Genomic DNA, 15,236 nt, shown 5'->3' with positions numbered 1-15,236 from the left:
CATAAGTACACAGGAGGCAAATTCAGTAAGAAGATACTTTTTCTCAGTGCCGTTTTTCCAGTTACAACTGCTTACCAGTAAGAGGCAAATATGAGTTTAAGAATTGCTTGTTTATAAATGCTTTCTTGTTTGAGAAGTATGCAACATCTACATGTTAGATATTCTAGTATACAGTTTGGCTTGTATGTGTTTTGAAATAGAAAATTTCAAAATTTTCTAAGCTGTTTTCTTTTCATATATATCCCAGATGTTTCTCCAGGTCATAATCTTCTCTAACTACGCATACAACACGCAAATGCTTTCTGATCTCAGATATCCATTTTTTCATTAAATCAGAATATTCATAAAATTGTGCAAGCTCCATAGTGACACATTAATCAAGTTTTAGCTCAGAACTAAACCCTTAGAAGATGTTAGTTAAAGACACAAAGTACCGTTCTCCTAGTTATTTTGCTTATTAATAGTTTTGGTGGAGTTCAGCTATAAAAGTGTATGTTTTAGAAAGAATCTCTGTCTGAAGAAAAAAATCACAGAATGAGATTTAAAGTGGAAAAATCAGCAGGAAATTTAGCCTGTATTTTTGTGGCTGAAATTTGTGTCTGTAAAAACAGTTCTCACATTTAAAATCTGGTTTTAAGACAGGTAGTTGGCAAGAAAATGTCGACATGTATGATCTTTACTTTGGAGAATAAATTGCAAAGATAAATGTACAGTCCTAAAGATATTTATCAAGGAAAAAAAAATCAGTCATTATAAGAGTAACCTCCTTGGCTGCAAACACTTTCCTAGAGAAGAATTATACTTGTATTTGGGGGACCTTAATTATTCACATGATACAACAATTGTATGGACAATGATGAAAATATATGAATTCTTCAAGTCTTAAAGTGCAAAGGCTAAAGAAAAAATTATAATGAGGAGCAATGTGAACAAGTTCCAGAGGAACTGAGTTTTTTACAAGGCCGCATAAGCTTCCAGGAGCCTGTCTGAACAAAAATATGAGAGAAGCATATGCACAGAGAGTCATGTATAGAAGGGACGCATCATATGCACTGCCTGTCCTTTGAAGATAGCCTATACATGCAAAGCCAGGCGATGTCACTTCATACTCAAAGCATATAATGGTAACTTCAGTTTCCTGTACACCTCTGGGGCCACTGGAGCAGAAAGGGCTCAGGACGTTTAAGATGTTTGAGAAGTATGGAGCCTACCGTGTATGTGCTCAGTTGATGGTCTGTACAACAGCAATAGATGTGCCTGCAAATTACCCACAGTTCTTAAATCCTCAAATTCTTGGTAGCTCGAGGCTTGGTAGCTCTAATCCAACACACAGTTACAGTTACTAACAGCAGCAGCAGAGTAAGACCTCTGTTCCTCCTGCCTTCCTGAAAYTTTTAGTAGAGCTATTTATATACTACTGAATTGAATGTGCCCAGAACATTCTTTAAAACTGAGGCTAACTGTCAGAGAAGGCTTGCAGGCACACTTCCAGTGCTGGGTGGCTATAGTCAAAGTGCCTATGGGAAATAGTTCCTGGACCAGGCTAATTCTTGAATCATGTTTAGGAATTGTTCAGAGCAGTGTTAATTGGCACAAGCCAAAACTGTGCAATGTGCTAAATATTCAACAGCCCACAGGATTGAGTGCCAGTGTCCAGGAATGTTCCCCAGCTGCATCAGTCTAGATGTGTCCTTATTGTGAAAGTTCTACAGCAATAAACAAACCTTTCTGCCAAGATCCAATTCCCTTGCTTTAGAAATCTGGAGTCTGGGAATTTAGAGATTTTCTACTGACTGCAATGGGCTTTAGTATGGACATTTCTTTTGTAATACAGCTATATATTTGAAATGTATCGTAACAAGAGGAAAGACTATCGTTAGAAAAAAAATACAAGAATTTCAGTAATGAATATTTGGATTTATTTTTGTAGACAAAGAGATGGCACTGAAGTGAGAGAATACATGTTTCTATCATTATAGGACTGGAAAGATCAACAAATACATACTTTTAAATTTTCAACAGTGTACATGTTGAATGTAATGGTAAAACATATGAAGAACACTTTTACACAAAGGTAAATAATCACAGGTACATAAATATTTTAGCAAACATAATTAAAATAACACACACACTTCATCACAAGACACTCATATTTGCTTCCAAAAGRGAAGTGGACTGAATGTATGATGAAAAGGCAGGAATGCGGTGGGAATATACAGTTTAAAAGGTCAAGAAGGCTTTGTTCCCAAAGATTTTTTCTGCTCATTCTTATTTACATTAAGGYCTCCATGTGTAACATAAAGGGCACAGAAACATCCATTTAAATGTTTTCATTGACAATGTGGTAAGCTGAGGAAACAGATCTGCTCTCTCTCAATCTAAACAAATTTCTCTGGACTACAGTATGTAAAAATGAAGTTAAAAATGTGTACTTACAAGTAGCTCCATGAATGGAGCACCTTAAAATGTAAGCACCTTAAATTCATTTATGATATGAAAAGCCAGGGTTCATGGCCTGTATTGTCTGCAGTATTGACGATAAWCAGGTACCAGTTATAACAGTCACCAGGAGTAGTTCGTAATTTAAACCTATACAGTTATGGCCTCATTCTATGCTTACTAGTATCATTTAAGATACTACTATTCAACATATTTTGATTAGACTAATAAAAATCATATATTCGTATTTTATTTAGCTGAGGTTAACAGGCCAAATCATCCTAATGTGTTAAGTCCTTTGCTGTCAGCACTGAAATCATTTCATAAGTACTACACAGAGTAGCGATCTGAGATTCCCTCTTGCATACAGCAGGGCATTGTTTCCCTAGCATCGATCTCTGCTGATGTGCTATTTTGTTTATGACTGGTGTAAGATATCTGATGTGGCTGGGGTAATAAAACCAAAAAAGGCCCATCTTCCAATTTAACAGAGAAAGATCACCTGAAAAATTGTATTATTTTGTTTAATAGAGGTTACAACAATTAGTATCAGGAAACAGAACAATTTAGGTTAAGTTTCTTTATTACTGTCTGACTCTAGAAACAATCTTGTACTTTTGAAGTAAAATCTCCTACTCGCATATACATTTCTTAGGTGACTTAAATATGTCAGCATGTCTTGGCTGCTTTTTTCCATAATCCCCATAACTGATAATTGTGGAAATAAATATTCCATTGGACTCAAAGTATCTCTCTGCTTTAATTCATTTAATAGGCTTTACTTGGAGCACAAGCAGGAAAAAGACATCAGAGACAGAATTCTGGCCCCAGTGAAATTGGAGTTCTGTCACTGACTTCTATGGAAGGGGTATTACCTGGGGCTAATATGCACATATGCAGTTGGTTTTGCATAGTACACATTATGAAATCACCCTAATATTGCCTCAGAAATACTCTGGGAAACTCCATGAAACAGTAGGGAAAAAAGGGGCACATTTCTGCTATGTTTTTTAAATTTTACTTTCAGATCAACCATGAATAACCTGCAACCTTGACAATCCTCTGCTTCAGTTCTTCGATTGCCTTAGTAACTAGAATAAAATACTCTAGGCCATATCTAAGACAACAGGATACAATACACATCAAATACAGTAAGAATGTGGAGCATAAAATCCTACTTGTTAGATTAGAATTGTTCAATGTGTAGTCAATAAATTATTAGCAGTCTAGACAGAAATATCAGAAGATCCCCAGAGGACTGACAGTCACGTAGTACTGGCTTCTTCCTTTTACCCAGAGGCTAAATACTGTTGATAAACAAAGTACTTTAAATTAGTTACAGATAATATTTTTGCCACCAAGCTGTTATGTAATTGAGTTTGAGAAGACAGACGATAAAAAAGAAATTATTATAAAACACAGTTAGCATATTCACATATTTTAAGAAATAAAAACTGAATATAAAAGACTCTTACTAAAAGCAAATAAAAATGCTACTGAAAGGATAAAATGCTTTCAAGGAAATGCATTATTTTAAACAGTCTGCAAGGCTAACTTTTTCATAACAAGTATAAACTACTCCAACCTTTTCCTTCAAAAACGTCAGTCATCACATTTAAACAGTAGAATAGAGGCGCCTCAAAAAAGAAAAAGACAATGAAGTTTCTCTGCAAGGAAATTGTAGCTAAACTATCTAAACATAACTAAAGGAAGGTATGACAGAGGTCTCCATAAACGGTATGGAGAAGATGAGGAGGGAACAATAACACAGGAACAAAGGGACTCTTAACAAAGGCACTAGCTTTAAAATGAGCAAATGAAATACTTTTCCAAAAAACACTTTTAACTGTGGAACTTAGTGCTATGGGATGCTTTGGGTCAAAAAGTATTAACAAATTCAAAACAGGATTAAACAAATACACAGTGCTAACAATGGCTATTATGAAGAATGGCTCAGATGTGATCTGTACCTGAGGCCATTCCTACACTGCTTAATACTGAAAATGGGAAAGCTGTGTGAGAGGAAAGATCACCCTATGTTTAGCCAATTTCTTTCTATAAACGTCTACTACTGGCCACTGTCAGAAATCAACAATAGACTAAGCTGGCAGTTCGATGAAATACAGCCTAGTGCTCTTATGAAAACCGTATGTTAAAATACTATGAGAATGCCAGCAAGTAGTGTTAGTACCGATGCTTACTAATTTACATCAATATATCCATTATGAGCCCAGTTAGAGCAAAGTCAGCTTCCACAGATGAACGAGAACACTTAGACTGTAAGTTAGAACCACAGAGCACCACGGTTAATCTAAATATCCCCACACGGAGTACAGGCGCTTCAGGGAACATCAGAGCCTGGCCTCAGCTATGCCTTCGGCAACACTCCTGATTCTGCGCAGCGAGACCTCACACTCACCATACATTCCAAGCATGGTAAGTACAGATCAGCTCACCGTATATCAAAGGCATTTTTAGTAAGTTACGATTACTGCACAAAGTTTAAGGAAAGTTAATTGAACAAAAGCGAAAGTTTCATTTCACTAATTAAAATGCAAGAAGAGTCTCAAGTAAAAAAAGTCTAAAAAAATCCAGGCTTTATTCTTGGCTCCATCACAGACTGATCTTGGACAAGATATAGAAAATATGTTCCACAGGCTGCCCATTAACAAAATAGAAATACTAATGCCATGCAAACTGTATAAATAATCTTCTTCCCCCCATTTCTGTAGTAAAAGAAGATATTTAAAAAATAGGTTTAGATGAACAGAAACATAACATTCTAGTTTTTCCTGTACAGTCAAAACCAAAATGATTACAGGTAGAACAACATTCTGCTTCATTTGATTTGAAACAAAAGATTTCTTTCTACAGGGAACAGATTTTAACTGATAAAAGGTAAGTATGAACAAATCAGTATCTGGAATTTTTTAAACAGAAAGATATAACTTGAGTTTTAAAACATCTAAATAACTTCCTACTTGCAGTTATTTATAGCCAAAACTATGAACTAAGCTAAGGACAAATTCACAAATACACTTTTTTTAGATGGAAATGGTATTTCCTGTGAACAGATCATTCATCCAAAACACCTAGCCCAGCATTTACAGTACTTYCCTACTTCACAGAGACACTGTGAGACAAACTTCGATACTTGTAAAAGGCACAGGACCTATAAATCATTGTAAGAGAAAAATTAAGCCTGACTATTGTGAGCCAATTATTCTTTCAAAAGCAAATGGAGATTAAAATATTTGATGGCATTTGTACAAAGAACAGCCTGAACTTTGTCAGTTCAGAGATGGCTGTACTCATTAATGTAAGAATGCCCTCAATTTGCTTTGTGTGGAAGGTGAAACTTAGAACTGGATTTCACTGGAGTTTTGATGGACATTTGGACAGTCATCTTCAAAAGATTAAAAAAAAAAAGCTACAAATTTTACTCTCTTTGTCATAAGACAACAGGCCTCCTTTACACAAAAAAAATTCCAGTTCCTCTGAGGCAGTAGTAAGGAAAGGAATGGAGAAGAATTTAATGGGACTGTGTAGAAAGTAAGGAGATATTATGCAGCATATAGAGCAGCAGACTAAGAAATTCCAATAGTGGAAAGGCAAGCAGCCACACAGTAGTCTAGAGTATCGTTTCACTCCCTTTTCCATTTCAAAGTTCCTCTGCAGAGCCAAGTTACTCAAGCTCGGCAAAATATTAACTTTAAACAGTAGTTACTATAGTCATAACAGTCAAGATTACTGAAAGACGACTATGCAAGATAACTACAAATGAATATAAACAAATGCTTGAGGCACATCAGGCTCTTCCTAAACTGGTCATTTCTGCCAGCTAACATCTACAAATATGTTATTCCTCAAGTTCTTAATGAGAACATTTTAAATATTTGCTAGCAGGAAAGAAAAAAAAGAAAGAAATTACTGTTCAATTAGATAGGAGAAGAGCAAGCTGACCACTTACAGGAAGTATTACTGAACTAAAATGCAATGCACTTATTTTCTGATAGAGTTTTTCAGAGATATAAACACATTTCAGCAATGCAAGGCTGCCCCAGAGAACTTACAGTGGGGAAATGAGAAATAACAGGAAGAAAGCTGTAAAGCAGACCTGCGATGCTACAGTTCCATGGCAGGAACACACAAGCGTGAGACATTTGCCTCAACACTGTGGTCTTCCCTTCTAAGACGGAAGACCAACCACTAACAGAACACTCTGTCTGGGCCTCAGCGCTCCTATCTATCTCTTGTAGTACAGTATAGAAATCTTGTCAATTATTCCTGCCTCTATCAGCACTTTGGATATAGACTACACGGCTGTTTTGAGCTGGAGCTGAGTATGCTTTAAATATAGCTTAATGAAACCCAGGAAAAAACAAATTCCCATTATTATCAAATGCAGTCCCTTGCACATTCTAGATCATATATCGTATAGTACTTTGTCTTGGTAATATTTGAGAGGCTTGGACAGCAATAGTTAATTTTGTACCACATTTCCTTTTTGCCTACAAAGCTCCTTTCCTTCCACAACATTTACTTCACCTAGTATATTCAAAGACAGTAACACGTAAGCTTCACTTGGCTAAACTAAACAGCCCAGGTTCTTTTAATCTCTTGTCCTTCCCCTCTTTATTTTAGCTGTGCTTTCTTTACAACTGTTCTAAGTCCAACTTCTTGAATACATATTCCCAAATCTGTTTTCAATATTAGAGATCATATCACCAGTATAGTAGCATTAATATGTCCTTCTCCGTACAAGAAATACAAGGCTGAATTTACTTAGGACTGTATTTACTTTTTCCACTGCAACGTCAAATTGGTGGCTCATAGCCAGCCTTTCATTGGCTTATACATCCAGTTCTTTCAAATTCTCTCATCTTTAATCTGACAAGCTCTGAGTTTGTATCAAAAAGCCTCTGCTATTAGTCCCTACATGACCTTGCACTTTGTGTTATTATATTTCATCCCATTTTATTTCTCTACTCCTCAAGGTCATCCAATTTCTCCTATGGAAGAAATTCACTGTGCAGGGAATGTTTCCCAACATTCAGACAGCAACATATTTAATTAGCAATTTCTACTTTTTGTGCAAAGATTATTAATGAAATTATTAAAAAATAACAATTCCAGTACCAATCTTTGGACAGAGCTGTAGTAATCCCCTACCCTATTCCGCACAACACAGTAACACCTTCTCCCTTTAAGTATTTCTTCATCCACTTACAATTCATCTACTAATTCCCCTCTCTTCCAGTTTAACAATTTCACTTGTCTAGAAAAGTAGTTACTGTATCAGAGAAAGGAAGCAGCTAAGTCTGGCACAATCTACCTTTGGAAAAAAGATATTTTTCCTATTTACTTCTATGTCTTTATTTTTTTTCCTCCAGAATTTGTTTTTTAAAAAAATCTGTACTAGCAGAAGCTAAAAAATGCCTGTCTGCAATAAAGAGGGGCATTTTGCTTCAGCATCCATGTTTTGTATCATCCTTACAGAAAACTACCAAGAGTCAAAATATTCATTTCAGGTTTGAGTTTCATCACGGAAATCTTACTCTTGATCCCAGGAGCTAGTGGTTATTCCATCTCCTTTGTTTGTCCAAAAGAGAGCAGTAACACGCTTCTGCAACAGATTCTATGACCAAGAATTAAAAAAAAAAAAAAGCTCAAAAAAAATACTGCTGAATGTGTCTGGGCTTAAATTTGTCTGGCAACTTAAAAAAGATTCCCRTTGATTCTTCTATAGTATATACACAATACAGTACAGAGATATTTGCACTAGCTGGCTCTCGAAGTACAAAAAAGTATGGAGGTCCCTGCATAGTAATATCTATAAACTCATCATGCTTTCTGAAAAACGAGATTTAAGTTTTGTTTAGGTAAAATCTCAGACTAATTAATGCATATTCAATTAATTACTGCAAAATAACATCTTTTTTTTGTGCTTATCAGCTTGTTTTGTGCACAGAAGTGTGGCTAAATATTTTGGTGTTAAACAACAGGCTATATCCTAGGACTTCTGAAAACTTCACAAAGATTTAATTTAAAAGAAAAAGGATGAGCTAAGTCCGGAGGTGCAGTGAGCACCGAGAACACTGAAAAAATCAACTGCTAATTTTTCCTGTTAAAATTTACCTCAGTATAAATGGAGGTGTGGACTTGACTCGTATTTAATAATGTTAGGTTTCTCATACAGGACAAAGATACAGCAAAATCAGTTTTCAAAATATTTCCTGATGTTTTTATATTGCATTATCTGAGGTATTGCATGTATTTTCAACAGAGTATACATGAAGTAATCTTAATCATTACATCACTCATAATTTTACATTGAATACTGTTTTTTTGTCTTTTTTTTGCTTCATGTTGGTTTTCATACGCAAAACTCAATTTAGTCATAGAGATGGTCTATGTAAAGCTGAGGAATGGGCTAAGGGAACAGTGCTCTCGTCCTCTCTCACTCTGCTCGTCTCCTGCTGCAGACATCATCCATTCTCACTGGCCTACATCTAAGAGAAAGCAATAAACCAGACTTGCAAATTTGAAAGGACTGTGCAAGACTGATACAAGACAAAAAAAGATCATCACTAAACTTTGTTAGATATAGTGCCTACATGAAGAAAGCATTTCAGAAAAGTACCTGATGTACAAAGCTTGCATAGAAAGTTCTCATACTTTAGCTGTTTCGTGGTTCAAAAAACGGAACAGACTGAAATAGGAAAGGATTTTGGTTGCATTGTTCTTCCAGAGAAGTAGATTATTGGACTGGAAACTGGATTATTCAGGAGGAAAATTATTCACTTGCAAGATTTATGCAACCTCCACCCTTTGCCTCATTCCTAAACGACAAGCACAGGCATGCACACAAAAATTTTGTTCCAGGCCCATTATCATCAATAGGTTTGGACAAGAAAGAAAACCCAAGTTTTTACTCTCAGGGTGAAACTCTAGATGACTTCAGTGAAACTGCTTCTGGCATCCTGTTGAACATTTTAACACTAGAAAGGCCACTGAGAAAAAAAATTATAGTCAGGATAACATACAATGAATAAGAGCAAAATATATTGTGTTTGTTCCTGTGCCTAAAGAACAACAACAAAAAAAATACTGCTGTTTATGTTCTGTGAAAATGTGTCTACAGCTAATTCAGAGAAAGAGATGGGAGAAGAAACATCTACAGAAATGCTTAGAATGAGAAAGTAGCCCAGCTGGCTACCCCGAGAAAGCCATCACACCACTTCACCTAAACTCTCCTGCAGTCTTCTATGTTTTGCACAGTTTTTTTTAGTCTTGCTAAAATAAAACAATTGACCTTACCACTCTCATTGATTCTGAAGCTCAGCTCAGGGGACTAAAAACAAGAGACACTTTTTTCAGGTAGGTTTAATTTTGTCCTCTTATTCATACCTCGCAATGTCATAATTTTCTTTTTCCTTCCTTCTCTTTTTAGTACTGATATTAACACTTGTTCCATTATGTCATTCTTCCTTTTCACCTTTACTTTTGTCATCGCTATTCCATATCCTCTTTCTCTAGTCTTTTTCTTAAATTTTGTTCCTCCTGTTCTTGGTATGTTTTTTTTCTTGCTTAGCCCTTCCTCATAGCCCCAGTATTCAAGGTAGAACTGCAATATGTCAACAAGCAGAAGCACAGCTAGAAAGGCTACTAAGAACAAAATACCTTTTAAATACAGAGCTCCACACAGGATGCACAAAGGAGAAAGAGACTAGCTGACTGCATATCACATGCCTGCTTGAAAGAGGCTTTAGAAAAATGCTCCACTAGCCTATTTTAAAGAAGAAAATGGATGTGGATATACGTATAAATTTTAGGCTCTATACAGGATGTGGGAATAAAACAGCAATCAGATGACTAAGCATCGTGTGACTGCTTTTTAGAGCTATATATAGGAAAACTTAACTAGAGTACTTTTTTAAAAAGGCTGTGGTCATACATACTCGTGGTAGAGGAAGCTGGAGGAGTAGAACATAGCTAGGTAAGGTTACCCATGAAATAACATGTCCTTACTTAGCTTACTGAAAGCTGAAGGGATTTTTCACTTGTTCTGCTTTTGTTGTGAATCCTTTTATGATAAGACAGATAAGCAAAAAAACCAACCAAACCAAAAAAACAAGCAAGAGAAAAGACCCTGCACTAAAATATTGCTAGGCCTTCATTTCAACCTCCCTAGTAACATGTAATTCTTATGTTGTAAATAAAAAYACTATTTTATTTATCTCTTCTCTAGTTCTTTTACTCCCTTAGGGTCTTTCTCTGTATCCATCCGTCTTCCTTATTGGCTAACTCTTGCAATATTATAAAGAGCACTGTCTTAACTGGTGTTCAGGGAAATCACTGTTCCTGAAAACAAATGACTATTTAAGAGCCTTGGATTTGCAGTTTTTTCTCTCCTTTCTTTCAGGACAGAAAGGTCCAAAAATACAATTTGATAGTACACTAAAGGCTAACGGAACAAGGAAAATGATGTACTCTTAAGTAGTTTAGCAATGCAGCATCTTAGACAACCTTTATCTTATTCAGTCAAAGTATGTCCAGCTTCTGACCATACAGAATAGTGCCAAGTTCCCTAACCGCTCTCATATTGCTAGGTCTTCTAGAAGAATGACTTTCTTCCTTCTTTTTCTTCTGAGTAACACCAGTGGCAYAGCCTCAAATCCTCTCTTTATGGCTCAGTAACTACTTCAGAAAAATGTGATGACAGTTCCCAGCCATTAAAATTAAATGTATTTTTAAATTATAGAGGGAATAGTTCACCAGTATCTTCATGTCAAGGATAAATGTTACCTGATAGCATAAAATTCTTTTTAAGATAGACTAGTAAAATGGACTAGATCATGTTAGGCATTATAATGTGCAATAAGGAATTTTATTCAATGTAAACCTTTTTTAAAAAGATTTAAGTAATAAACCACGCCTTGAATTCTGAATTAGTGTGTGGAATTTTATGCCTCAGACTCCATGTTTTGATACTATTAGCTAATTTATTTTTTTTCCAAAAGCTCCCAGTGAGTACAGACAGAGTTCCTGTTCATATAAAGYTTATTTGATGCGATTATTACCTCATAAGCAAAAAAAAAGTGCAAAAGAACAAGAGCAATAATGTCAAAATTAATTAGATACTCAACAAAATATTACTTGGCTCATTTTTTAAATCAAGATTTAACTTTCTCCTGTTCTGAGAAGGTATGCAATAGATATAATTTCTTTATGAATCATTTGAACATGAAGGGAATAGTAACTGTGACAAAAAAAAACCCCAAACCACTGTGAAGGTATTCCAAGTGTTAAAGAGATGTTCCAGGACAGCTATGGGTACGGAAATATTCTTGGAGACAGTCTGTATATAAAAACACATGCAACCAAAAAACTATTTCTGAGTAATGAATCAGTATTTAATTAAAGACCAGCCAGCTGCAGAACAGTAGATACAACACTGGAACAGAAAAGTTCTAACACAAAAATRCATCTGTTTGTTTGCAGCTGTGAAACATACATTTCCAGCTCACTCGCCAACTAAAGCAAGATGCTTGCAGCTTTAAGAAAGATTATTTAAGGCAATTACTTTTCAACTCTTGGGCATCTCCTAACTTTGTTAAGTAAAGCTTTTTCTTTTAGTATATAACTTTCTATAAATATATTCTGCCCTGGATTTGACACATGCAAACCCCTCAAACCCCTGGATATGCTGAAGGATACAGTTCTCCTCTCACTTCTTTCCAGTTGTGTTTTATCTGTCCCCTCCTTCCACCACCCCCAACCATATTTGTACACATTTCTTCCTTCTGAAAACATTAATACTGGCCTCTTAGCCAGAAGCCAAATTTAGTGGTTAGATTAATGGGTAGAAATGTCCATTTTACTTTTCTCTGGACCCTCTTCCCCTAAGTTGAACACCTTTTCAATGTCAGCACTCTACRTTAGCGAGCTTCTGTGTTATTAAGACTACCAAACTTCACATACACACCAGTTCTAAAAACACATGAACAGTCTTCTGCATCCCTGCATGATGCACAGCACAGACCCTGTACTGACAACAACTACAACAGGAAATCATTTACCCTTGTACCATTGTTTTGAGTTTGCACCACTTTTATAATTTTAAAATTCTTTTAGCTCATTTAAGGCTTCCTGTGCCACACCTGTGCCACTCTCTGTGCAAACTGCGTGGAAGACTCTATAAGACTCTTTGTTACAGAATCTTAAAATATACCTTAACTAAAGCCCACAGACTACACTTCCTCTGAGAGAAAAAAAAAAAAAGAAAAAAAAGAAAGAAAAAAAAAAGAATAGAAGAAACTGGTACAAGTCCTAAGGGACTTTTGAAAGATTAGCAGTGGTAACAAATCTGTACTGAAAAAGGGCAGAGGCAAACAAGAAAGCAGAGTACATGGAGAGGGTAAGCAAAAATATCACAGCTATAATCAGAACAAGGCCATAATCCTGCTTCAGGATGCACAGATGTCTTTACCTGCCTGGCATTTTAAAGAAACAATGTAACGATCAGGAGCTAAACTAACCAAAAGTTTAAGCAGAATGTTTTTAAATAAACATATAACAAAAAGATGCACCAACACCTTTTAATGATAATGTTAACACCTCGATTTTTTTAAAATACCTTTACTTAAAAAGAGTGAAAACTGGAAGATAGATTAAAATAACTATCAACAAATAGCTGAGAATGAGCATATTTGTGTGAACATGTTTGTGTGGTTCTTTGTGCCAAAGTATTGTACAGATCTTAGGACAGCAAAAGAATCAGACATCCAATTCCTTTCAGAAGTCACAAAATTTGGTAAAATATTGGACAAATTAGAATAAACACAGTATGGCACTATTTAAAAAAATAAATAATTATTGGCCATAATATCTGAAAGTCTCAAGAAAACAACAAAAAAGAAGTTTACAATACTTAATTAGATTTCTGTAACCAATCAGTTTGTTAATATGATTATCCGAACCCCTGTAAGTGTAGCCAGATCTATATACAGTTAAAGCCTGAAAAATTTAATTGGAATTTTTCTCCAGAATATTTTCAGGTTTCTTGAAGTAAACAGTTGGTTACTTGAAAAACGTTGAGCATGAAACAGAGAAAATTGCCTGCGCTAGTGGGCTTCTTATACTAGCAATATAATGGTAAAAATTACCAAAAGAATCTGATTAAAATGCTTTTTTTTTTGATGAAAATGGGTAAAAGAAGCAACGAACTTACTTGCTGTAGTACCTTGTTTTCCAAGCAGTACTTTCTAGAATGAAATGTTAGTGCCATCTTGATGATCTAAAGGAGGTAAGTGAAGTTAGGGTTACAAGGAAACGATTTTTTTTGCTCTCGTAGGAGATGCTACTGGAAAATGGAGAAGCTGTCAGCTGCACAAGCACCTCTCCACTACAAAAATGACTATTAGAAGAAAGATAATGTAAAAAGTTGTGTTCAGACAGCTATGCTAAGGACTGATGTTGGGTGTGATATTATTTAAAATATCATTGCTAACATAGTAGTGTAGTGTGTTACAGATATCTACGGGCTTATCTAGGAAGATGATGATAAAGAGAAGTATCAAAGGTACTTCAGAAACTAGGAATACAAGAACATATCAGCATAAAAGTCCTTTTGGAAATAACAGAAGGAAACACCCCTCCATCCACAAAATAATATACTAAAATTATACAGAAGAAGACTACAGGGCAGTGACCTTAGGATAGCTCTTCAGCTTACATAAAACACGATCTTGCTAGGCATTATGGCACTCAAATGCAATGTGATTTTGGAATACATGTACACTTGTTTGAGATTTAGCATAAAAGCTGCCCTCACTCCAACAGCACCTGCATGCCTTTGTTATTTCATGGGCATCTTAAGTAGAGTCAATGTGCACTTACAGATATCCTGAAATGAGTACTGGAAAACAATTGCTGGAAAAACAACTGCTGCTCCGTTCGTTTTAACGAGTTATTAACTCAAAAACCCAGTGGTTTGGAATAGCCCCAACAGCGGTCTCCTGGGCTACAACCGGACGACTTTGTGATCTACTTCCGAACAGCCACCTGGGGCGCAGGCACGCAGGATATTCGCTTAGGATAACCGTGCCCTCAATCCCCAGGCAGTGCACTGAAAACCAGTGTTGAGGGAGGCGGGGGAAGGAAAAGGCGGGGGAGGAGGGGAAGCGCGCACCGCCCCTTACCTTGCCACGGCTCCCCTCGCTCTGGGGGGCTCTGACAGGGTTCACAACGGGCGCGCGCGAGCGCGGGCCGTTGACCCCGCCCTAACGGCCAGCCTCGCGCCCGCGGGCGCCGAGGGGGCCGCCCCCCGCCGAGCGCCCGCGTGCCGCAAGCAGCGGCGCACGCGCGCGCCCTCCCGCCTCGTGAGCTGGGGCGAGGTGTGGAGGCGGCGCCGCCTCCCCCTCTCCCCCCTTCCCCCCCCCGCCGCGGAGCGGAGCGTGCGCGCGGGCGGTGCGGCAGGGCCCCCCACGCGGGTCGCGAGGAGGCACGCGGACCGCGGAGCACGGGGCAGGTCAGCCACGGCGACGCGCGCCTCCTGCGCATGCGCGGGCGGTGGCGCCGTGATCGGCCCGGCCCTTCCCGTGGCTCTGTGGCTGCTCCCTCKCTCCCTCCCCTCCCTGCTTTCCGGCTCCAAAGCGCCGCGGGCGCTCGGGCAGATCCGGGCTCCTGAAGGGGAGAAGCGCGTTCCCGCAGCCACCTCTCCTCGCCCACGCCGCCCTCTCTGTGCGCCTGCGCAGGCGCGGCGCTGGGGAAGTGGGAGGGGGGGGAAGAGGGGG

At 37.6% G+C, this 15,236-nt stretch overlaps 1 long non-coding RNA gene across 2 annotated transcripts; it reads right to left on the bottom strand.

Annotated features, from left to right (window-relative positions):
- Positions 1-1,905: 1,905 nt before the first annotated feature.
- LOC146584904 (uncharacterized) lies at positions 1,906-14,864 on the bottom strand. Of its 2 annotated transcripts, none has more exons than XR_014898110.1 (3): positions 14,643-14,864; positions 13,673-13,738; positions 1,906-3,746 (listed from the first exon to the last, which is right to left on the bottom strand). It is a non-coding gene; the product is annotated as an uncharacterized LOC146584904 (long non-coding RNA). The 2 variants fall into 2 exon arrangements; XR_014898111.1 differs by lacking the exon at positions 14,643-14,864 and adding an exon at positions 14,341-14,586.
- Between the last annotated feature and the right edge of the window lie 372 nt (positions 14,865-15,236).

This window comes from Rhea americana, unplaced genomic scaffold (assembly GCF_003343005.1).
Source record: "Rhea americana isolate MKP2758 unplaced genomic scaffold, rheAme1 scaffold_89, whole genome shotgun sequence".
NCBI lineage: Eukaryota > Metazoa > Chordata > Aves > Rheiformes > Rheidae > Rhea > Rhea americana.
This window is presented reverse-complemented; position numbering and strand designations above follow the sequence as displayed.